The sequence below is a fragment of the Athene cunicularia genome (genome assembly GCF_003259725.1).
Source record: "Athene cunicularia isolate RWA chromosome 2 unlocalized genomic scaffold, athCun1 chr2_part1, whole genome shotgun sequence".
NCBI lineage: Eukaryota > Metazoa > Chordata > Aves > Strigiformes > Strigidae > Athene > Athene cunicularia.
The window spans coordinates 92267173-92294225 of record NW_020799095.1 but is presented as its reverse complement, the minus strand read 5'-3'; positions in this window follow the sequence as shown (position 1 = coordinate 92294225).

The following is a 27053-nucleotide window of genomic DNA, read 5'->3' as shown; positions in this document are numbered from 1 at the left end:
AAAAAGAACATGTGACTTACTTTATTAAAACTAATGTCTTTGGGATTACAGCATTTGTTCCAGATAGAAAAGCAAGTTTAGGTCTACACCTGTCCAGTTCATACCAGGGTCTTATCACCAGATCCTGACATCTACCTGAGTGCTACTGCATGACATGATCAATCTCTGCATGAACATAGGTGGAGAAGCCTAGGATCTTTTTTCTCAATTGCAGAGAATAGACAGCTGTTTCAAGTGCATCAGACAACTTTCCAGCTCCTCATCTTGGCTTCCCACAGCTGTTACCAAAAACCCACCGGGATGAAGTTGAAAATTTTAATAAAATAGGTCACATGTTTTTATGTCAAACTCTCTTTGAAAAATCTTCTCCATGGAAGAGAACATTTTTGAAGAATTTATTCTCAAACGTTTTCTGAATACTTCCATAGTGAAATAAATGCTGTTCAAAAAAAAAAAAAAAAAAAAAAAAAGTAAAAAAAAAAAAGTAACCAAACAAAAAATCAGAAAAGAAGACAAAGAAGGATGTAAACTGAAATTTCTAAGTATACAAATTAAATGTCTTTAATGCCTTCTTTTTCATTCCATTTACTTGGATGTTGCTGTTAATTAGTTAGAATTAGTTATTCCACCTAATCTGCAGAAGATATTTCCAAGTTCATCTGTTGACCTGCTACTGAATTATAAACAGATCTTTCCTTACAGAAATCAGAGAAGACAACTCACTAATCCTGTAAAAATCATATGAAACTTTATAAACTGGATTCTTTTACAGTCATAAACTTCACATTCTGTGTGTTTACATAATGTATTTTAGGATCCAATAACCCTATTGCCAACTTGATTTCTCTCATTACATTTAATTCTTCTTTCTGTCTGCTGAGTAAATTAACCATTGTCCCCAACAAATAAATTCCCATGTATGATACCATCAGCCCCCACACATGGACTCTTATTGACATGACAATAATAAAAATAACTGTATATAATCTCCTGAGAGACATACCTCATTTTACTGTCCAGGTGCAGCTCAAATATCTCCTCTGACATATCACACTCAATTATCCCTTTCTAAAATTTGGCATTACAATCAATATGTTCTTGGATTTCCCATGCTGACTTGCATTTACAGTTACAAATTTACAGTTACAAATGAAGAAGAATGATAGTGAAGACAAATATTCTATAGAAAACATGATTACAAGTGATTCAGTAAACCCTTAATAATGGCAAAGTAGAAGTAACGAAGTTTTCTTGGTTACAAAAAAAACCTAAACCCAACTAAACAAAGAGCAAAACCAGCAAGAATTAAAAAAAAAAAAAAGAAAAAAAACACACACACACACAAAACAAAACAAACAAACAAAAAACACAACAACAACAACAACAACAACAACAACAACAAAAACACCAAACCATTTTGTTTGACACTGATGAATAAAGTCTGTCATGTTCTCCACATGACTCCTCCTGGTGTTTCCTCAAAACTGCGCTCTCAGGCCAATATACTCCTGAACAAAGAGATTGTCTTTCCACCACCTCTTTCAGTGATGCATCAATAAGAGATTGGGAGAGAAAGAGTAAAATAAGATATTTAAGACAAAAGAGAAAAATAAAATAGCGTCACTCAACCATAAATCCTTGTCATTTTCCAGTTGAAACAAGGAAGGTTAAAAAAGCTATGAATGCAGAAATCTGACAAATTTTTAACCTATTTTAGGTAACACAGCATTTTCAAAATATCCTAAAAAGCAACAAAATAGACCTGTTCTAACTGATTTACAATTTAAGTGAAAATTAGTTTTAATAATTAATTTCCAATATAAAACCAAAGTTTTTAACATTTCCATTCTCCAGAATGTGTTTTGTTACTCAGTCAGATTATCCTGTAAAACTTTCTTACAGAATCAAGAGCTTCTTTCCCTAACACAGCATTCCCAAAATATCAAGTTATCTGCTTTTCCAGACAATCTCAATTGCTTATCAACAGCATAATTCAGCATAATTCAGTTCATGTTTTCCCATCTCTTCTCAGCCAAGGACTTTATGTTGTATGATTTGGCCTTTATAATTTCGTATTGCTTATTTTAAGAAGGGTAACACAGACAGTGTACCAAAGTCTAGTTATGTTCTCCTTCCTCTTCTTCCTCACTATTACTTCTTCTCAGCATAAAATATCAAATAGCATCCGGTAAAGAGTATGGAAGCTGGTTTAGGCCCTCCAGCACAAAAGTGACCTCTAGACTTTACTACCCCCACACAAATTTTAATGACCTGTAACAGAAAGAGATGTAAAAAGAAAAATTCAAGCATGATGACTGAAATAACTTCTCAGTGAAATGCACAGATGCCGATGCAGTCCAGGATTAAAAAATAAACAACCAACCATTCAAAACTAAAACCTCTCATGGCATGTATCTTTCACTTTTTTCTTTGGTAGTGAAAAAAACAGCAAAGCAGATGTGTTATACCAATCTTCAGTATCCAGGCTACTTCCACTCAGTCACAGTCCCCTGCTTCGGGGCACTTTTTCCATCTGCATTTCATGAGATCTGGAAACTGAAAAAAGTCTCCCAGCTTACAAATACCTCATCCTATATAGAAAAAAAATATGCATAGCTCATTCACAAATGCAAGTCCAGTCCCTTCCCAGTGCTCTCATTTCACCTCCAGTCTGTGCATGGTGGGAGCTATCACTTGCTCTATCACAAACAGCAATTTGGGCAAGAGGAACCTACCTTTTAAGGAAATGATCTTGTAAAACATTAAACAGTGTCTTATAAATCTTTTTTTTTATGCAATTTAACTCAAAAGCCATCATGTTAGCTGACAGCTCAATAGTTTGGAAGGTTGCCCCAATCCAGTGTCGGAGGAGGTTTCGATATTATCCCAAGAGCAAGATTAAGATACAAACGAGGTCAAATGTTGTATACGCAAAACCGGGTTTTATTTTAAAAATAAAGAGGGGTAGCGATAGGACAGAATGGAAGGAAAAGACAGCAATAAAGAAAGGATGTGGGATAGGGCTGCAATAATAGTCACCACCATGGATCCAGCAGTGTCCTCTTGGTCCTCAGTCTTCAGTTCTTCGGTGATGGGTGCACATGGATCTGGCTTCGATGGTGGATGCACACTGAGCAAAATTTTCTGCTGCCTTTTTAAGTTTATCATATCCGCTTTTCCTCCCACTGGTCCCACAGTTTTTTTGCTGCATCTGGCTTCAGAGCAGGAACATTTGCCTCTTGTCAGTTCATTAACAATGCATGTGCGGGATTTGGCCTACACAATAGAGCCACACATGGCTACAGGATGGGGCCAGGTCAGTCCATGTCCACCCCTTTGAGGCTTGTCTAGAGAATCCGGACAATGCAACCACAAAGTTGAGGGCGCATCCTTCAATACACTCCAGCTTCGCTGGGCCACATCCCCCAGACCAATTCACAGGCTGCAGCAGCTTCTCTTGGAGGTTTGCACAGACACAAGCAAACGTTGATACAGACATAGGACATTTCAGTCTCTCACAAAATTGTTTTGGTTTTATTGTGTCTAGCTATTTCAAGGTTTCTCAATACACAAAATATATATATATATATATTTATATTTATATATTTATATATATATATTTGACACACCTTTTCTGGAACTCTGCCCAAACAGTTGGAAAAGTAATTGCACCCATTAACATCAATATAAGGATTAGCATACTAATTCTGTGGCATATCATAACCTCTTTTTCTGATGCTCTGAAACCTGAGCTACTTCTTAATGTAAGTGACTGTAGCTTTCATTGGGATTAAGATTCAAGAATCCACAATTCAGAAACAGGGAAGAAAATCAAACCCAGGAGAGGTTGTAGCTCCCATGTCAGGTGAGTGAGTACAGTGCCTTTCACCTGAAGATTACCAGCACAACATAACAGCTGTGTGCAACAGAGACCTGGCACTGCCACAGCAGCTCTTTGATAGTGTATAGGATGATGTTCTCAGTCTACTTCCTAGTGGACAGATACATATATCTTTTTAAAAAAAGAAAGCCCTCACAACTGCCACTAATTGGCTCCCTGCTCAGCAGTTTCAGCAGTAAGGCTGCAGACCTCAGAGCTACTGAGATTAAGCTGTTTTCTAAACCCTAGAACTGCTCAATCCAGATCAGGGAATAAAGTAAAAGGTTCAGTGAAAGGGAACTTGCACTGGTGCTGTCCGTGCTGTCCATCTTCTGGGGATAATTAAGGCCCTCATTTTCTAAGACTGTCAGTCTGACATCTTCCATCAGCACTAACATTCACTTGATCTTTGTATTTTATTTTGTTAAGAGGAAAGGAGCAGGAAGAAAAAAAGGGAAAAAGAAGCCTTGCAGAGTGAAATGAAGCACTTCAGCAGAGTCATTTTATTTACATCTGAAAACTGATTGAACCCCAAACTGTCAGTGCCTTGACAAAAAAACCCATATTTCTTCTGCTTTTCTGATTCGTGAGTACATGAAGAAGGAATAGCACAGTAAGACTTTACTTTCACCTTTAAATACTTGTTCACTGAATCATTTTTCCAAAGCCAATTTGGATACAGTTTCAAAATGAGTTATATGAGACACAGAATAGTCATGGCTATTTCTTTTATTACCTGAAATTATGCAATTAAAACCAAAAGACTCTTCTCTGAATAAAGTAACTCCTTTCCCAGTAGTGATATTTCTTCATGTTACTGAGATGGAAAAAGAGAGGTATAATTAATCCACTGTCCGTTTATCAAGACCAATAAACAGAGAGCAATAAAATGTAATCTGATTGCGCCATTATCTCAAATGAATATTTTATCATCTGTTAGCAACTAAATCATAAATTATTTTTCAACAGCGTTTTAATAAGATGAAAGATAATCAGGGCCTGCAATGAAGTGCCATAATAACTAATTTGAATAATCAGTCTGTTTTCTGTGAAAAAAATGAGACCTTTGTGTGCTGCTTTGGAAATGCACAAAATTTTTGAGAAAAATTAAAACTAAGGTGATCTGCTCAGGAACACACTCAAATGTTCTTAAAAGTTGCACCCCAGTTTTCATCTTCACAATGTCAGGAGGAGTCATTTCACTGATTGCAGATCAGGCCCAAATTAACATTAATCTGCAATCAGATATTCATCTCTGTGGTCAGTATTTGTAATGAGCTTCACACAAGAAGTGAAGGCTAATCACAAACTCAGTGGTTATAAATTTGCATTAATGTGGAGTTCTAGTCAAGCACAAACGCTGCCAGAACTTCTTAGCGCTAGAACAACAGATTATATTCACTTGGTATCCCATTGTTGGTTCATTTACTCCACTACTTATTAAGCCTGAAGGTGCATATTTTCTATTACAGTGTCTGGAACACTAAGCATACTGAATTAATAGCAAAATAATAATACTACTATTAAACCCATCAATATCAACACAGGATACTACAGCGCTGATGCATCTCATTTTCCAGTCTTTCCAGGATTTTTCAATTAGTTTTCTATTTTTAAGAGGCGAAGGACTTTAAAAAGTGGTTCCTAATCTCATCTCTCTTGAAAGAAATCAACAGCTGCTTAATCACCCTGTAACTGGTACTATAAACATGAGATGAAATTCAGTGACAAAGAGAAATGTAACATTTTCCGCTTGTAAAGCAGCATGTATTCAAAGTGTTATAAAATCTAATCCTCATCCAGGATAAACCAACATAATTTTGTTCATTTCCTCTAGGCCTGTTCATTTTTGCTACAAGTAAATACATGCTGTTTCAGTTAGCTGACAAAGCTCACATCAGATTTTCAGCCTGCTTTTTCCATTCACGTGACTGACTGATTATTGACACATATCTGAGGGCTTCTTGAATGCTAGATGAGTACACAGTCCCTTCAGTAAGACTATTGCTTACAAGTACTGGTCTTAGAAATCACATTTACAAATGCTGAGCCTATAAACTTCTATAATAAATTAATAGTGTAAGGGGCAATAGCAGGTTAGTCATAAATGACTTTTGAAAAATATTAGGCTTCAAATAGGCAAAAATATTTTATAACTGTAACAACCATTTTTTACAAGTATACTTTCAAACACTGCAAACGTTACGCTTACTAACAGATAAGGATATTAATTTTTGCACTTGTACAGTGTTTATCATGTTTGAAGAACTCTACAAGAATTCAATAAGCAATCATTACCACTGCTCAAATAGGTTGCAAAGTGCCAGAACTGGACCTCAGTGACCACTGAAAGCCTCCCCCAAATCTAATAACAAATGATATTACCAAAATGCAACATCTCATACCAAATAATGCAAGAGCAGAAATTAAAACAAAAGAAAGACAGTTCTGTCAAAAAAAACATTTGAAAGAGACTCTTGCACCTCTCATACCTCTTTGTGATATTTAGCTTTAGTCCCTTCTGAGGGAATTTTGGGGAATCACCTCCAACCAAACCTGAGTGATTCTTTTTGCATGGTATTCATACTACTACACATAAAACAAGCATGCAGAGGAAGAATACTATAAAAAACCTTTTTCTACTTGGAAAGTTATTGACTTAATATTCTCTATTCCACTGACAGAGAAATATAATAAATAAAGGCAGAGAGAAATAATTTCAGCTAATACAAACTTGGTGGCTAGTACCAACAGCTAACACTTAAAAATATTACTAAATATCACTTTTTCCTCAGGACCACTTAGCATCCTGTTGTGCTGTCATCACTGCTGAAGCACCTTACTAAGCATTTTGCTTAATAGTATTAAAACATTAGTTTTACTAGACAGTTATCAACCACCCATATTTTCTAAAATAAGCTCCTTAGTTGTAAAGTGGGTTTCTACTTGACTATTTGCCTTGAAATGACATGTAACTTCTAGTACTTTAAATGTACTGTAACTTCTAGTTACATGCAACTTCTAGTACTTGAAATGCACCTATGTCTGCTGCAATACATAATTTTAGCTGATCTATGGTATCAAGACATGAAAATTAGATCAACCACAAGAATGATTACAATTTGCTTGAACTGTACATTTTGTTCACCTTTTGTAGAGTAGAAAATCACCTAGGAGTTATTTAAAATATTCTGGGTTCATTTTATCTCTGTTTGTTTGTATAAATTTCTATTTTTCAACTGCTTGAATACTGGAACACTGAGAAATTAATGTGATACTCATTGGGTCAAATGATGCAATCTAATCTAATGATTCATTACACTTCTTGACATTATACAAAAGTGTAGAACTTCATTAGTTCTCATATAATCAGAGGTGACAGGTTTCTGTCCACAGAAATATGATGATCTCAAGTGAGATAATTCATGAGCAAGTATTTAGTTGCCATTAGAAAGGAGGACTCTATGAGAGGTAGAATCAGCCTCTCTGACTTAGCTCATCCATGCATGTTTACTTCTTCTATTTAACTTCTGTAATACACATTTAAAAGAAAACAAATATCTCCTTAGCAAAAACATGAAACAAGACCACTAAATATTACAAGCTTATCTAGTTTCCATCTTGTAACACTCACTGTATATCATGTAATCATAATGTTACAAGAACCTATGCAGGAATATATGGTAAATGACTATGCTATAACAGGTTTTTTCTACCTGTCATAACTTGGTTGTTCCCTTTTAAAAAACCCAAATAAAACATGTTAAACTACTAATTGATTTATCTTACAATTCACTCTATGAAACTTTTGACAGGTCGCTCAGAGATTGGAGCAATAACTTGCCATAGAATCAGTTTAGAACAGGAAGAAACAAGCTGCCAAATGTACAATATATATCATTTACATTTAATCCACAACCAGGTCTCATTTTCATTTCTTTCCTGCCACTTCAGGGTTCCAGCATAGAGTAAAACAATGAGATCTTAAGAGAAATTCATTCTTATGTGGCATTTGGACCAGAAATAACTCACTTTTTCTATTAAGAACTTCATACGTTCAGGAACTCTACAAGGTTGTATAAAGGCAGATTCCAAACACTGATAAATTATGTCTGTTTCTCATATGAAGCTGCTTGAGGACAGAGCAAGAAAATCCCTATATAGAATATCACTGCTTTGTGAATCAGCATCACTGAGGATATTTTAAAGAAATATCAGTGACATGCTTGGTTGTTCTGTTATAAAACCTTGTACCAAGTTGATGATATACATACCTCTTCAAAATTCTTCATAACAAGTCTTTTTTATCCCTTCCCTAGGTCCTCCTATAAATAATAGATTTCAACTACATCTTGAAAATCTATCTTTGGAAGTGCACAGGTAAGATAACAGCTTGTGGATTCACCACCGCTAATTGTTGATCTGCTAATTTTCTGCTGAACATATGTGTTCTGCTGCTTAAGGATACCAATTAAACTTGGACAGCAGAGTAAAAAGAGCAGGAGTATTTTACTAGTGATAACAGTGTAATACAGAAGACATGCAGTAAGAAAAGGCAGAATAGTGAACTTAAAGCAGCAAACAGGAAAAAACAGGGTAATGCATCAAATCATTACTACCTGAGAGACAGAATAGTGATAAAGAAAGATCCATCACCACTTGCACACGTTCCCATCACCCAGACCCGCAGTGGCCGGGCAGCCCTGGTTACAGCGAGGGTTTGGGGAGCCTGTCCCGGCAAGGGGGAAATCCTACGTGGTGCATCCACCCATAGGTGAGGCGTCCAAAGTCGCTGCAAACGGGCCCAGCCTGATATCCCAGAGATCGACAGGCCAGAATAGCTGGCACCTTTGTTTTGAGCGGAAAATTTCTGGTTTCGTTCTCCTGTTGGATTCCACCCAAAGCCTGGCCAGGGCTCGGGGGGGAAACCAAGGGAGTTTCTAACAAGGCCAAATACCTGGGTTCTCAGCCTTGAACAAGGCTAAACAGGGACGTTGGATACATTCTCTCCTCACTCCTGATTCTATTTTGTCTAAACTGCCTCTGTCACTAGTGAGTTTACATACTCTGTTAATGATTACACACTAAGTTAACAGCTTCAGCTTGGGGCCTGTTGTTCAGGCTTCAGTACTTCAAAGCTTTAGAACTTTTTACTTCAGCACAAGTGGTTTGTTATAACTTAGTACAATACCTACTAGCACAATGGTTTTCAGTTATAAAATATAGAGGATTCATCTATAGGTCAGCTCTGGCTTGGGCCAGTTGTCCAAGCCTGAGCACTTCAATATGCAGGTTGTTTGTCTACAACAGTGTTTTATTTGTAGTCAAACTATAGTATTGTCACAACCAGTGATCAACTGGAGAACATTAACATTGTGATGACAATGAACTTCTAACATGTCTGAGTCACTGTTTTAACAAGTCTGTCTTCTGCAGTATTAAATGATTGAGAGATGCTAAGGTGAAGATAAATGAGGGGTCAAAGGATGCAAAATTTTATTTAGAGGCACTAACAGATTAATACCCCCCAGAAAAAAAAAAGTCAGATTACCTGATTAAATGCTGACTCGAACTGGTTCAGCACAAATAGGATATGAACTCTGTTGGTTAAGAAAGTATTTTTTCAGACATGTTTCATTGAACCAGCAGACCGTACTGTCTTCATTAAAACCTTTTATGATCTATTTATGTAGTTTTAGAGCAATTACAGAGAAATTTGGTCAATATGGTTATGCACATTGTATTCTAATGCCAAAAAAACAAAGGAGTTCACTGTGCGTTTAACAGTGCCATGCTTCTGTAGCTTGTTTTTCATTAATATTTTTAGTATGTGAATTCTAAGAACTGATTGTAAGCAGAAAGGGAAAAGAAAAGGAAGTAACACATCTCTGGTAAATTATGATCTCAATTTAACATCCTTCCCCTCCTCTTCAAGAATTATAAGCCCCTTAAATACAGAAGTTCACAACTGAAATTTGCAAACCATTTTTCAAACAGCTCTTATAACCAGAATACATACTCTGATGAACATGATTTCAACAATTATTTTGATAAAAGACCTAGAATAAGTTTCATTTTTCTATTTTAATCTCTAAAATTTGACCATCATTCAAGGGTCACACTCAGTAATTCCTTGATCATGAACAGAATTGGCTGGTTTGTTCCAGCAGCGAATGTACACGAAGTACACCACAACCAGAAGCTATGTCCTTTCAATATTTTGCTGGAATGAAGTCAAAACACAAATGTTTAAGCTCATCCTGGTTCATACAGCAAAAGGACCAAGAGATCACCTGTTCTGGTACATCAAATATATGGATGGATAGTAAATAGGGTGTAATAAAAGCTCTTTACTCTGGCAGAGCGCAGAATGAGCTGCTGCATTCAGAAGTTGTATCAAGACAAATTCTAAATGAAGTAAGACACAGTTTTCTAGCATTAAGAGAAGTTAAGCACCGGGGGAAAAAAAAAATGCTCAAGTATCAAATATTCTATTTTTTCAGTACTTAGTTTGAAATTGTCTATAGAAGAAATATATTAGCTGCAATTATTTGGAAACAATAAAGGACAATTCATAATATTCTTTGACCTGTATTATTCTTTGACCTGTATTACACAGGAGTCAAACCTGCACAACTGAATAATTATTTTATGGTTGAAAAAATCTGTAAATCTGTTACCATGCATGTATGAGGTAGTAAATGAGAATAAAATCCAAAATATTTGGTTTGAAAAGCCAAAGCCAGAAATATACCCCCCACCCCCTACAATTTATTTTGGAAGTGGCTGATTGTGGAATAGGTAAAAAAAAAAAAAAAAAAAAAAAAAGTATCTTCTCTTTTCCCAGAGTTTAGAAAGCAGTTTAATTACATGGGCGACAAATTAGTCTAGCAGAGGTGCTCTGATGAAAAGGAAGTGTATAGTATGCAAGAAAAACAGCTTGTACTTGAGACATAACTGCTACGAGAATGTAAACCCTGAAGAATGAGAGGGAGGCCAGGATAATTAAAATTGTTTGCTCTTCTTAATCATAGCAGTAGATAAACTTTTCTGGAGCACCTTTTACAAATACCATTAAATATCTGTTCCAAGTTTTTATCTCAGAATTTTCTCACTGAATACTCGGTATCTTCATACATAAAAATATTTCCCAGGAAATGTTGAAAACAAGATTATTTTTCTTTCCCTAGTTGAAGGTAGACATTTATTATGAGAAAAACTTGGTTAAAGTTTTATCTTGAAGGGGGGGTTATTGTTTGTTTGTTTTCTGTTGCTATAGCCTTAAAAATTGCTTGAAAGGACACAATATAGGCCACCCAGAAAATATTGGAGTTATGCCAAAGAATAAGTCTGAAAATATTAGAACCTGAAAATTCTAGGAAGAAAAAAGTAAGTATGTATAAACAAAATATGTATCAAGAAGTATGTCATGCTGACTTTTTTATTAACTTCCTTTCCCATTTTTGCTCAAGGCCTGTCTTACCAAATCCATTTACATTTATTTATGTCACAGTTTTCTTTAGGAGACTGTGGCTGTTCTAACAAAATATTTAAAGAAAATAACAGAAAGAGTGTCATAGGAGAGGTAGTTTTCTCTCTGTATGCTAGAAAACTGAGCAGTTCTCATTCTGACCACAAGAACCAAAAAAGATACCATCTTTGAAGTCCAGTTCAATGTCTTTATTCAACTATATAAAATATTTATGTTTAACAACTAGTTTGTGTGTACAAGCACCATAACATTTTGTTAGCTGCCTTGAAAATATTTAATACTCTCTGGGACCACTGTGGTGTTCATGAAAATACAGAGCTCATTCACAGGCTGCAGGACACAGAGTTATTGATCATAGTTTAGGGTTCTCCACATAGTCTACAAGTTCACTTCTTCCCTCATTTTCACTACAATATTACATCAGTTTTTCAGAAAAGTTGGCTCATTTCCCAAATTTCTATTTGCAGATCTGCTGGCATGGAAAATAGGGATTAGAGGCTACATAATCTCTCCTTTCCAAAACTCTAAATCCAATTAGTGTAACTTCTTCAAAGAAAGTTACTAAACTGAGTTTAAATTGAGGAGAATAAGTGATAGCACAGACACTAGTACCCTACACAATAAAACAGCAGTACTTGCAGGTGATTCACAGAAACCACAAGCCGAGTTGCATTTTGGGATCTATCAACTAAGTAAGTCTGCTGACCACAAATTAGTAACAAAGACATGGTATATTTTATGATACAGCTATTGTTTCAGAGAGTCCTTACAACAAATTATAATACCTAGCACAATTCTCACTTTGAAACATCACTGAAGTAATGGAATCTGGACTAATTCCAGAACACAAGCAATATTTTGTTCTCTTGATTTCTGTTTTAGTATAGTTTAGAACATTGCATTTACTGATACATTTGAGGTTAATTGAGCAGAAAAAAAAAAAAACCAAACCCACAAACAAACAAAAAAAAAACAAACACAAACAAATAAACAACAAATTTCTGTCCTGATTTGTTACAAATTCAATTACAAGCTTCAAAATTTTGGTATTAAAAAGGAGATTGTTTTCTTTAATATGTAGCTACAACGTAGCATACCAAATTACACTGTTGTGGGGTTTGGGGTTTTCATTTTTGGTTTGTTTTTCTTTTTTCTTTCTGGGACTTAGTGATGTAAGATATTTTAACATTCAGGGGAAACAAAAAACCAACCAACCACCATCCACCTCAGGCAGAATAAAGGCTTAAGGTATAGTAGACAAAAAAAGAGAAAAGTTTGGAGGTGGAAGCAATTGATGTTCCAGCTTTCCCTCTGAAATATTTATTTTGTCAGTTCTATGCATCAGTAAATTCCACAAAACTTTAGCAGTACCTGAAGTCATAATTGAAATAGTTTTGGAAGGATTACTTTAAATAGAAATTTGCAAAGACAAATCACCCAAGTTTCAATCTATGAAAGCCAAACACAAGTTTACTTACCATCATATAAACAGTGTTTGTAGGGGAACTAAATATAGTAACACTTGGATAAAGTGTGTATCTTTATTTTTTTAGTGGATGCTTTTTTCTTAACAGGTGACAAAGCCAAACAAAATCATATATACAGTTTTGTCCCTACTAACCTACTTACACTGCCTACTCCAAAAGACAACATTTTTAAAGAGTTTATACTCACACTTCCAGAAATCTCTGCTTTCCTGAATTCTTTATTTTCTTTGGCCTTCTGTTGTGCTTTCAGCTCAGAGGGCAACTGAGCACCAAGCAGCCACTCACTCCCCCCTTCCCCCCTAGAGCTGAGAATGAGAAAATAAGCAAAGATGATGCTCACTTTACCCTTCCCCCACAGTGCTGAGGAGGGAAGCAAAAGACCCAGGAACTTGAGACAAGGACAAGGAGGGATGATCTCACCCTTTAAGGCACAGGCAAAAGACAAGAGTCTTTAGGGGAAGAAAAAAAGACCATAAATTTAATACAGACACTAAAACCACCACCATCTGACAGGCAGAGTACGGCTGTGACAAGCATTGCATCTTGAAAACACCTTCCCACATCCCTCCCTTCTTCCTGGGCTAAGCTTTGTTACTGATATCTCTACCTCCTTCCTCCCAGAGGCCAAGGGGGCAGGGAATGGGGAGTGCAGTCAGTCCTGCTACTCCTTCCACCTCAGAGTTGGGAGGGAACATCTAGCATTCCTGCCCTGTTCCAGCATGGTCCCCCTCTCACAGGAGACAGTCGTCCACAAACCAACTCCTACAGGAGTCACTCCCATGGTGTGTGGGTCACCCCTGCATGTTGCAGTGCTCCCAGTGCTGAAGTACAACAGCAGAGCCTTCTTCCCACAGGGTCCCGGCCTTCTTCAGGTGCAGTCACCTAGCTTGGCCCCCCACAGGGTCCCCCACAGGCTGCAAATCAATATTTGCTCTACCATAGACACCCATGCATGGCGGGAGGGTGGCCTGGCTGTCTCACCACAGGATACAGGGGAGTCTCTGCTCCAGCACACCTCCCCCCTTTCCTCTATTCTTCTACTGACCTCAGTGTTCACACTGATAGTTTCCTTGTAATTTCTCCTCACAAATCCCCCAACTCCTCCCAGGTTCTTCTTCTTAAATGCATTATGGCAGCGGTTCAGTGAATTGGCTCTGCCTTGGTGCAAAAGTGGGTCCGACTTGGAGCCAGGGGAGCTTTGAGAAGCTTCTCACAGGGGGCCGCCACAGTAGCCCTCTCCACTGCTACCAATGAAAGACCCTGCCACTCACTTAAACCAGGACACCTTCTTACCATCCTAGATTACTGCTTTCTCCTTCCTAACATAATGCCAGTAGACAATAAGAGTTACTGATGGCTGATGTGTTAGAGATTTGCTACTGTGGCATATCACTTCCTTCAAGCACACATGTTTCTTCATTGCAATTATTCAGAAGATTCGGGCTACTGGAATGGGAATGCGATCAACATAGCTCCCTCATTCAGAACATAAAATGTAAACTAAGTTATTTCAGCCACCTTAAGAAGAAAGTGAGCGTATTTACACAATATCTACAAACTTTATCAATATTTTTGTAGTTCTGATCTATATCTCCATTTGTATGTATCCTTCCCATTTTATCTGCCTGTTTCTTAATACTTATTTCTATCAACAGAGCACTTGTTCTACTGTGCAGTGAAGAATTACTAAACCTTCACATTCAGATATTGACCCATGTGTTATTCTTTGTCACTGCACCCAAAAACTAACAACATAAACCAACAGTTGTTGGGTGGATGTCCAGAGATAGGGTGGTTGAAAGGAATATCACAGTTAATCAGTTCTAGAGGGGTGTATTGTCCTGTGGTAGAATCTGTCTGTATTCTTATACTCATTTTAAAGAAAGGCTAAAAGAATCAGTCAACCATTTCATTCAGCTTATGCCAGATGTCTCAAACTGGGTGGTACAAGTACTCCCTCCACATCTTGGGAGAAGAATCAGAATTTGTTATGACATTCTAGGTTTTCACAACCCGTGGCTTTAATAATTTAGTATATAAAGTCTCTGATGCTTCAGGTTGGTGATACTCCTATATGTGATTTTTTATGGTTCTTACTTCCTATCATATTTATGTTTAACATCGAAAGAAAACTTAAAGTTCTTCAAAAACAGCCCTGATTTTATTAATAGCTCATTAGCAGCTCGTATTAATAGCCAATAAAATTGAGTTCAGATTCAGCTGGATCAAATTTAATAAAAAACTAAAATAGTTTGTGTTCATGCATCAGTTTTAACAGTGTTTTCACTAGGAAAATTGAGACATAGCAAAGAGAAGGACACATTAAATTGAGTGAGATTCTTTCTTAACATTACATCCAAAATGTTTTACTGTGACTCTTACATAAAATTAGATCTAATAGCCTAAACTCACCATCTAGGAAATTGCTTAGTCTGGCTAAACTGTAACTTCCATTTACATTCTAGTGGAGCTGCAGCATTTTATGGTGGGAATACAGTTCCTTGAAGGTTAGCAATGCTCCAGTGCTCTCCCAGAATTTTCTCTCATGGAAAGAGATAGTCCATTAAAATTTGTATAAGTGCTGGAAACAGACTCCTGGAGCACTTAAATATATCAAACGTTGGGAAATGCTTTCAGGAACACATTTCAGGACCAAAGGTGACACTAAAACATAGCAACAATTGACAGTAGGAAAATTTAAAATTTAGCTACAATAACTCAGTCACTGATGATAATGATGTTAAATCGATTCTTGTGCTGTCCTGTGGTCTGATGTCTGAAACCAACATTCAGAATCACTTTTTGCTCATCTTACTTAATTGACATTCAAAAACTGTTCCCGATGTAGCAAAGACTTCTGTCAGATCTCCCAGGCCAGACAGACAACTAGCTACGTTTTTCCCATACTGAAGACTGCAGTTTTCAAGAGAATGTAAATTACCACACAATTCCATTTATCATTCCAAGTGCAGAAAAAAAAAAAAAACAAACCTCAAAAGCTGCTGTTCAATGAAATTATCTCTCCAAACTAATACGTATCACCTTCATAGCTTCCACTTAATCATATCCACTTACAGTTAAAGCTTATTGAATAACTTTACATTGAAGGCACTGACCATGCTTCATCAGTAGTGGAGAAGAGGAGGGAAATCAGAGATGTCCAGAGATGTCCAACAGTCAGTGGAATATCGTTAATTTTTTATAGGTAACCCATATTTTCATCATCTACAGTACAGGTTTATTGCAAAATATTTTATACAAAGGCTACACAAAACCAGAACTCAGCATTAGCTCCCACGCATTGTTTTGAGTAGAAGGCATCAGACATATAGATTTAGATGCAAAAACTACTATCTCAAAGTCTTAGCAATAGTGGGATTAGAGAAAAGATACCTCAGTATTCCCATAAACTCTGGAAACTTCTTCATGTAGCCAGAGTCCAAAAGGTTTTCCGGCAGAGTACAAGACCCATTTACTTAAAAGCTTTTTGATTGCTTTAACCAGTCCTTTTAAAATAGTGTTTATTTACTCTGTAACAGGGAAATGAGAGTGAATACAAATCTCTATACAAATAAATATAAAATAAAAAAGAATGATTAAGATAATACACAGAGCAATTCATTTTTATTACTCAAAATAATGTCTTAATGACACATCTTATTTAGTTAACTGGCACATATAGTATTTCCTGAGCTGAGGATTTTTCAGATAGGAATCAGCATTTCCAACATGTATTTTCTAGCATTGTTTGAACTTCAGACTATTTTTTCATCAACAGCTTGACTGACAAACCAAAAAAAAATCCATGTTCAATACACTACTACACTGTTATGATACTTAAATAAATTTGAAGATTAGAAGATTTTGAGAACTCAGTGATAATGGGGAAAATTAAGACATATTCAGTTAAGAAAAAGAATAGGCAAGGTCTAATTCTCAGAGTTGCTTACAGAAACCCTTTTACTGTAACAGCACAAGAACAGCATGTTGTTCATCGATACAGTCACTCATCTGTTGGTCAACTTTTGAATCTTAAAAATAAATCAACACAAAGCACAAATAACAATTTCATCTGACAAGTTTTATATGAAAAGCCATATATGCCTAGACAAGACTTTGCTTTTGCATATTCATTTTTGCTAGATGAAAATGTTCTTCCACTCCCTCTCCTTTGATTTTCAGACAGGCTTTGTTAATTTTATCTCCAGAAATAACGAAGTCATCACTTCACAAAATACTCAGATAATAGTGGTGCCAATAACCTGCACTTCTCCGGTATTTTTCCATTGAGAGCAAAGAGGTTTCTACAATGTGTGAAAGGATTTTGATCACCTTGCTTATTCAGCATACTTCACTGCTATGAAAACCCAGGCAGCATTCTCACTAATTGGAGATTTTCTCACTATAAGTTTGCTCAGCACTGAATTTTTTGCTGTAAATCACATTAGAGTTTTGTGAAAATAGAAAAAATATCAAGTTTTTGTACTAACCAAAGATGCTGCTTGAATGAAACAGTATACATTGCATTATAAGTCATCCCTTCCACTGGGCTTATTAGTCTTCTAGATTGCTGACTACTCTACATGCTCATTTGGTGATATAAACTGTATACCGGAGGTATTCTCAAACATAACCTAGATTTCATTGCATTCAGAAGCCAAATTCCCCAAATAAACAACTTTGCAAGTTTATAAAGCTTGGTTTCATTTTTCCCCAACTCTGATGGGTTCTTCTTGAAGGAGATAATTTAAAGGCAAACTTAATTTCAGATTTCTTCAAACCGTATGAACGATCAAAAATAACTGTAAGATCCCTCACATAGATCAAGATAACTAGAGGTATGCTTTTGAATTCTACTTACATTAAAATTTGTGTTCAGGAGCATGACTCAGAGCACTCCACTTGTCAGTATCTATTATCTCCAGCCATCTCCAGCAGAAAAAATACTTACCAGACCTTGCTCATAAATACAAAGAAGATAAAGTGATATTCATAAATTTGTATTGCTTCATCTTTGTCAAACACTTCTGACTTTACAAATATGTATACTTAACTCTCTATAAATCTATGTAGGGCCTTGTAAAATGTTCAGACAAGTCACTGTAAGATCTGTTTTACCATTTCCTTTAGTCAAAAAAGAGAGAAAATTCCTCAAAAGTATAAAACATAGTTTCTTAAACTTAGAAGGGGTCATATTCATATTGTCAGACATATAGTCTGGAAGGGATAAGAATCCTGTGTATATAGTGTACATATACTAACTCATGAATACATACTCAAGACTTTCCTTCTTCGATCTTTTAGGCACTACAGCATTTACAGTCAAAGTATCATGAGGAGAAAGCAAAAAAGGGAAATTCTGTTAAACCTGAAAAAATAAAGTTATTCTGGTTCTAGCCTTTCACCCTCCACAGTAGTTAGTATGCAGAACAGATACCAAACAGTAAAATATACCCGAAAGAATATAATGAAATCCTGAGTTGTCAAACTCCTAGAAAACAGATGTATATACATTGTTGAATTATGAGACCTCTACATTTCTAAAAATACTATATATTTACAGAAGGCACCACAAACCATTATGAGACAATTTCATTCTATAGACCACAAAGTGTTATTTGCTCAAGATGAAGCAAGGCCTGCATGAAACAAAAATAAATTAAATAAATAAATAGATAAATAATATATCAACCAGAGTTGTTTGTGTAGAAAATTTAACCAAGGCTGCCTTTTCTTGAAACCAATACACATGAAACATTAAATCCAGCAAAATGTAAACGTTGCATTATTTTTCAGCATTAAGCATCCTTCTTGGAAATTCAATAAAACATTTAATCTTCATCCCTTCAAGAAAGAAACTAGCTTTTCTCGGTCTTCATAAATTGAGAGAAAAATATTTTTCTTAGAAATATTTAGATTTCAACTGGTGATATTAATATAGAACAGTGTGGGAGAGCTGTATGGAATTCCATAGGTCTTTTCATTTTTATTACAAAGCAAAACAAAACAAGTATTGAAACACATTAAAATCCTTGAATTGTGGATATCATCATAACTTCTTTATGTATTAACATAGAACTGTGTGTTTACACACACAATGCATTCCTGTGGATAAGTTAGAGTCTCTAGATATTTGACATAAAATAAGATGGGTTTTGTGTTTTCACAGTTCTGGAGATCTTGCAAGAGAGTTTCCAGAAAAGCTATAAATGCCAATACAACATCTGACCACAAAGCTATCAGTTCATTTTTCTCCCTGGACTTCTCAAAAATCCTCTACGTAATAGGCTCATCTGCAATTCAAGTCCTTCAATAATTAGTATCGCATGAACAGAATGTAAAATCAACATTTCGCATTACGACCATCAGCGCTCGCCTGGCTAATAGCCACAAACCAAACAACTAATCAGCAAGCTACTTGCCAACCCTGTCTGGTACAGGGATTCCAAGGGTCTGGGCATCTCAGCCATCTCTTCTCTCTTTTCTTCTCCCTGAATCAGTAGTCATGTCTCAGATGCACCATGACAGTCTGCATACAGACACCAATCACCACCTGATGTCACATTTGGGCTCTTCCATATTAACACACAGGTAGACAGAGAGGGTCAGTTCAATTTGAGGGGAGTTTTCATATGCAACATGCATGTGTGCTTATATTCATCCTCCAACATGGAAGTTTTATATGGCATTTCTCTGACCATGAATTTTCAGTACATAAAAACTTCTGGAATATTTTTTTACAGCACTGTGATTGACTAAGAATGGTATAATCAGGGTTCCCTTACTCTCACGCTTAAAAATACAAGATAAATAAAACCAGATAAACTTACATAACATTTATAGACTGGTATTAAAAAAACAGTTGTCAGAGGAGCAATAACTACTAAAAATAGTTCAAACTATTCAAAGGACTAATATCAGAAAGAATCAGCAAAATTTTGCCTTTTTGCTGTCTGTGCTCAAAGCTAAGAGTAATTGTCTTCCAGCTTAAGAATCCTGCTTAAAGTCCACAGAACAATTCAAATGCTAGAAAAAAAAAAAAAAAAAAAAAAAAAAAAAAAAAAAAAAAAAAAAAAAAAAAAAAAAAAAAAAACAAAAAAAACAACACAGAACTAGTCAAGTTCTGTTGAACTGTGAAATATGACAGTATTTAATTTTGAAGACATATTTTTAAAAATGTATTTCTGTTCCAAATAACATGTAGCCTAACCTACCAAAATTAAAGGTTTGTCAGATGTTAGTTCAACTTGCTGTAATACAAGAAAAGGTCAGAAAGCAAACTGAAAAAATATTCTAGACAGCTTTAACCTCAAGGCTTTACTTTATTCCAGAAGAAAGGGTTATCAGTCATATTATTTTCTATAAAAATATAAAGAACTAATAAACAGAAAAAAATCATAAGAAAACATTTAAGGATATGACAAGAGACTACTATTGTGATTTTGTAAACAATTTTAAATCATCTGAGACAAAATATCGTTCACCTTACCTGAGTATTTTCAGCTTATAAAATAGACTTTTATCATTTAACTTATAGTGAGCTTCTGAATTATTTAAATGCACAGAGATAAGATGGGGCAAAACAACAAACAAACCCTCAAAAACCCAGACAAAAATCATGAGAGCCTACCTGAAGTAAGTAGTTTACTTGTTGTAATTTATCCACATGTAATTTGTTAGATTAAATCAATCATTGCTTTATCCATATATAGGATAATTCCATAAAGTTGTACAGATACTTTCCACAATAATGAAAAAATAACAGTTATGATTGAAATTCTGCAAGTTCTCTTCATAAAACAATGAGTAAATGATATTGCTGGTAACATTATTAGTAGTAGCAGTGAAAATTTGGAAGAATATTTAGATTAATGAAAACCTGTGAAAGAATAAACAGAAAAAGTGTTCGTTGAAAGACAAAATTGGAAGGCAGGCAATCATTGTTATAAAACGTTGTGATAATAAACTCTTTGCCAGTTTCTTCTTCAGTCAAACTAGATTATTTCAAACATCCTCAGAAAACAGGAAAACTCTGCCATGGAGGTAACTGCACACAGCATGTCATTGCCAACCGTGGAAGTGAGAGCTGAGACAGGACTGCCATAACATAACTCAGGATCTTCATAAGCAGGAAAGGTTGGAGAAGTAAAAAAAATGGGCACGCACACATAAAAAGATATGTAGTATATTTCCCCCCAACTCACACCCTTCTTTTTGCTCACCAAAAAGTCACTTGCAAAAACTATTTAAGTGAAACTTCAATCATTTTGATGGGTAAGAGAATTTTGATTCTAAAATTGACTCTAAAATAATTCTATTTGTGACATAAAAAATCCTGAAAGCTCTAGAAAAGCACAGCTTAATGTTTTCCGTTAATTTTATTTTCAGGAAAAACCCTTTATTCTTATACTCTAAGCTTCCCAAAATTATGAACAATAATGAAGTGCCCCATTATCCTCTTGACTTTTCTGTGTATTCAAGGGTCTTATATTAACTCTCGCTTTTCATAAATCTAATACTGACAGAAATAGCCCCCTAGATTTTGTGCTACTATATGTAAAATAAATCAATCAAACAAACAAAACCCCATCCACTTTCTCAATTTTCACTGAGATTTTAACAAAAAAAAAATCAATTTATTGAAATGCTTAAATTTTATGAAGAACAAACAAAAATACTTATTTTCTGTAAACTCTTGTTAAGGTAGGAAATGAACATGAAGGCCACCAGAAGCATCCTGTTTACTTGAGTTCTGCTTTGGTGTTCTCTTCACAAGCCTAGCTGTACCCTCTCTCCTTTTCATCCAATTCTGTATGAACAAAAGTGAGATATTCAGTACAATTGAAACCCATGTATATTAGAGCATCTTCTTTTAACATTCATTGAGAAATGTTTGCTTCCCCCTCTCCCCTTTCCTCAAAAATCTTTCTTTTAATGTTACGTATATTGGGAAACTTGTATTCTCCTCTGGAAAGCTGTTCCAAAACATTTAAATTCAATTCTGTTCATTACCATCTTATCTCCCTAATGCCATTTAACTTATTTGCCCTCACATCACTACTCTCTGGCAAGGAAATAAAATGGGCCAAGGAGGGAATACATGACTTGTTCATGATGCTACAAAAGTCATTAAGCAAATTGAATCAAGGTTTTCTCATACCAGCTCCCAATCTCTTAAATGTGCTATTTTGTTGAATAATTTAAATTCACTGTTTCGCATCATGCAGATATTCTTGAACTGAAGAAACCACTCATATTCCATGTCACATTAAAATGAAGATTTCCTTATTCCAAAGGAAAAAAAAAAATCTTAAAAAGCTTCTGTACAATTTATGTTTCTTGTTAATATTTTGAATTACCACTGTGAAACTACCTAGAGCAAACAATTCAGAAAATGGCAAAACATCCATTTGCACACTTTCACCTTTTAGTAATTCCTACTTCCTACAAATGCCATCTGCTTCCAGCTCTCTTCTACACAACCAAATACGTGCGGCTTTTCAGCTGGTAATAAAAGGTTTCCTTGCATGCCACCTGACACTAGCTTTCAGCTAATTAAATAATTTCTCTAGGAATGCTACATAAAAATCTATTATTTAATGTAAAAAAAAAAAATGCTGAGAGCTAACTGAATCTTTTGAGACAGAGCATGGCCTACAGGGAGTGGGGCTGTGGCAGTGCAAGTCTTAAAAGCAATAGAGGATGAGCCAATCATAAATTATCCTGCAGGTCTAAGGAAGCACGTTCTGCAGCAGAAGGCTGCCGTTGGGCAGATTAATGAAATGTATATTCTGCCCTGCAGCTGCCAGTTCCTCCTCAGTTCAGGCCGTTTCCCTTGGGGAAGTCAGTATATCTGGAACACTGTCTTCAGTCCCCACCTGCACTGTAGCTCCTGCAAGGGATTCTCAAAAAGAAAAAAAAAAAACAAAACAAAGCCAGAAAGCCACAAAGCAAAACAATAGAAAACCCCACCCAATCCCCTCAGCAAACTGACAAATGGGCCAGCCACAGCCCACTTCAAAGTATCTCCTGGAACCATGAATAGGAGCGCCCACACAAATAGATACCTGTAGGAGAATATTTTGAATTTTGTATTTCCTTACTTTTTTTTTTTTTAATAGAATTAATAACCACATAATAAATTAAAAGGGCTTAATTTTATATGAAATTGAGAAACAGGACATAACAACCCAGAAAATTTATGGTCAATTTGTCTGTTTATCACCAGAGACTAACCTATTGATTTCCTACTGGCCAGGATCTGCAAACAAATTTTACATTGTTCATTACAGCTTAAGGGTTTATCGTAACTTAATACAGCAATTATAGGAATGTGACCATACCAATTAAAGACAATACATGAGGAAGTCCAAGAGTTAAATATAATTTCAGGCTCCATATCCACAAATACCCACTAAACTCTGTGCTTTTACTGAATGCCCTTCGAGAAAGGTTTCTTTTTCTCCCTCTCTACAAAGAAAAAAGAAGATGAGAGGGGGGGAAAAAAAAAAAAAAAAAGGCTGTCTTTCCTGTATTTAATATGGCTTATTGTTGCTTTGCATATGTTCTTTCTGTTGTTTCAAGATACTGTTGGCAGAGTAGCATACCTCGACACTGTTTTTATCACAGTGTGAAAAACACCAGATGTACAAAATTAAAGTTCAAGTTAATCAAAATATTGCTTGACAAAGCAAATAATTGAATTGCACTTTCAATGCTCTGTGGTAGACAATAATTAACACGCAGCATCTTCAACATTTGGATACAACTTCCAATTTCCGTTTTAACATCATAGAATGCTGTCTACACATTTTTTAATGGTACCCCTGATAATAATATATTCTGTTTTTAATCATATTCCACGTTGCAGGAAATGAAGCTTGCAATTTTCCCAGGTGCTTACCAAATTACTACTGCAAGCTAATTCTCATCCCCCAAGTTAAGAGTTTCAACACTGTGCACATTAACAGCCTGCTTATGTTCTTCCTGTACAACAGAAGGTAAGTTAATATGTGCTTCAATTATATCCAGTTTGTGCATTTATAGCACCCTGTGGGCAGCACTAAGAAGGCTGTAAATGTACTTATCCTGCTTCTTTAATGCTCTACTGTATTACAGGGGGGTAGAGAGAGAGAGAGAACTCTATCATTTTATCAAGAGAATCAATAAGGAGCTCGACTTCACTGTATTGATTCAGAGGGCTGCTAAGGTACAGCTCTCCCTTTACCTGCTACAAAAAAGCTTGCCTGAGCTTGACTTTTATATGAATTTCCCTCTTCTTCTCATACGCGCATGAGCACACACACTATTAAGCCTATATTTGTCAGCTTTAATAAAATGCATATGAAGCACATTTTCATGTATTGTAGACACTTTATCTTAAATTAAAATGGAAGATATATCGCACAATTGCCTCTTCTAACTGCATCTATTGACCTAACTGAACAGTGTCTTAAAGGAAGGCACTTTATTTTTTCCTACCTTGTTTATTTTATTGCAGGCCAGACTGAGGTTTCATGAAATAAGTGCACACTTGCACTCGTGCAGTTTTGATTTTTTTTTTTTTCTATTTCTAATGCAACATTCATCTACCAGTGGTTGACTGAGTGCATTTGTATTTTAAGATTTTATTTTATTTTTAACGGTAACAACTTTCTTTATGGAAATTTTCCAGAAGCTTTGGGGAAAAAAAGAAAAAAAACATCCAAACAAACTAAACAATGTGAAAACAAATCAGTTTTAAAAGTGCCATGGCATTTTGAGAAGGAATATAAAACTCTCCTGCATTAGGGGATATGATAGCTGCATTTCATGTAGCCTTTTTTTTCAGAGGGAAAAAAAAAAATCCTTGAGGAAGCTTACATGGAGATTTTTAAACTGACAAATTTTGAAAAATACTTCCTCTCAATTTTCATTTAAATAGCTTTTACTATATAAAATTTCAAATTTTTTCCTAATGTCCAGACTGAACCTCCCCTGTTGCAGTTTAAAGCCATTCCCTCTTGTTCTGTCACTAATCACCTGTGAGAAGAACCAGCACCAACCTCTCTACAATGTCCTTTCAGGTAGCTGTAGAGAGTGATGAGGTCTCCCCTCAGCCTTCTCTTCCTCACACTAAACACTCCCAGCTCCTTCAATGTCTTCTCACAGGATTTGTTCTCCAGGCCCTTCACCAGCTTCATTGTCCTCCTCTGCACTTGCTCCAGCACCTCGATATCTCTCTCGTATTGAGGTGCCCAAAACTGGACACAATACTCTAGGTGTGGACTTATTTAATGGAATATAATATAATCATGTAAACACATCTTGGACTTTCTGATATAGAACCTGGTTATGTGCAACTTCAAGTCAACCAGAGGCAAAAAAAAAGCAGTTTGTCCCACAGTGTAGGTCAAAGGTAAAGAAAGAAAATCTAAAGATTTTCCTCTGCCATAAACCCAAGCAGCTCTGTTTCATTAGCTTCTGCTCTACATTGTTGACAATTTCCAGCTCATCTTTACAGGACATACTGTAAGTTATTGTACAAAAATGTGGAGAAGAGTAGAGATAAAAAAAAAAATATATCTTTTTTTCCCCCTCTGATTCATGCTGTTAATTCTAGGTGTCTTCTAAAGATGAATTTGACAACAATCATTGGTTCTTAAAACCAGATAAATTCAAAACACAGAACGCTTGTTTCTACACATGCTGCTTAAGTCTTATTCTTCCATGTCCTTCCTGAATGGTAACACAGAAACTTTTGTAAAAGTTCCAGTTAAAATCAAATCAATTAAATGGAACTAAATCAGATGAAGTCAATGAATGTGAAAACCACCAAAGAACAAAAAGTGTTTGAGCATATAGTTGGTAAAAAGAAATTTTTAAAATTAACAAATATGTAAATTTCTATTATTTTTATGTGATTGGGAGTTTCAAGTAATTTTTAAGTATTAAGAAAGAAGCAGAACAAATAAATTATTTGGTTTTCACTCTTCAAGTCCTTTTGGACAGTATGCATTCAAGGAACAGTATTTATTCCACATGATTCATTGCCACAGAAGCAAATGTTCAAAATAAACAGTATAGAGGGAAAACAAGAGTAGTATCCTTACAGTCTAAGTTCAGTCACTTACTGTAATACATCTGCCTTCATACCTCATTTTGGCATTCTCATCACAAACTACCCCAACAGACTCCAATCTGGGGGGACCAAAGATACCAGGTACAGATCTTAATAAATCCCATTAGTTCAAGAGAATCTTCAGTTTGGCTTATCATCTGGCACAGTCCTTATATTCACCATGCTGTGAATTCAGAAACATGGAAATTATTTTTTTTTTAAAAACCCTTTTTTTAATGAATTAGTAAAATGTGATCAATGTTGCTGGCAACTCGCACCAACAGTTGGAGAAAGTAAGGGTTAGATACTTCACAGTTCAGTAGCAGAGAAGGAGAAAGAAAATAAAATCATATGTGAAAAATTGTTTGACTACCTCCTGTAAAATTTTGCATTTCAATTTCACTAACAGGATTAAGAAATTTTCATCTTTAATCTGCTGTCTGTACTGTGTAGTTGCTCTTTGAGCAGGTCAGCTGTTGACAGCAATGGCAACATAGCACTCGGAATATAGAAAACACTTTACATCATGCACTCTGCACAGCGTATTCAGGAATGTTTCTTGCTCAGAAACATACAGTCTGTGAGTCCTATGGTCATTCAGAATATGTCAGCATAAAAAAAAAATATGATCTATTTATCAAAGGAGGTCCTCTCCACTAGTTCTTATATATATGTTGTTCTGAATTCTCTTGGAATGTTTTCTTGTACAAAAACTGAAAGAATAATCCATGGTTATATGTATTTTTTTTCTTAGCACTAATACAGTGGTGATAGAGGCGAGCTGTTATCTAAATTATGTTAAAAGGATATATGCCAGTACGATACGTGTACAACTACCATCATGAATCTCACTCTGTGTATGTACATATATATATACATACACATACATATATATACATATATATACATACACACATATATATACACACATATACACAGAAATGTTTACACATATAGATTAGACTCAGGTACCATTACTAATATACACTGATTTGTACTACACTATCTCAGTATATCCATCCAAACAGTATGTTCTCAACTTAAGAATTTCATTCACTCCTGCTTCCAAAACCACTTTTTTTTTTTTTATTTTTT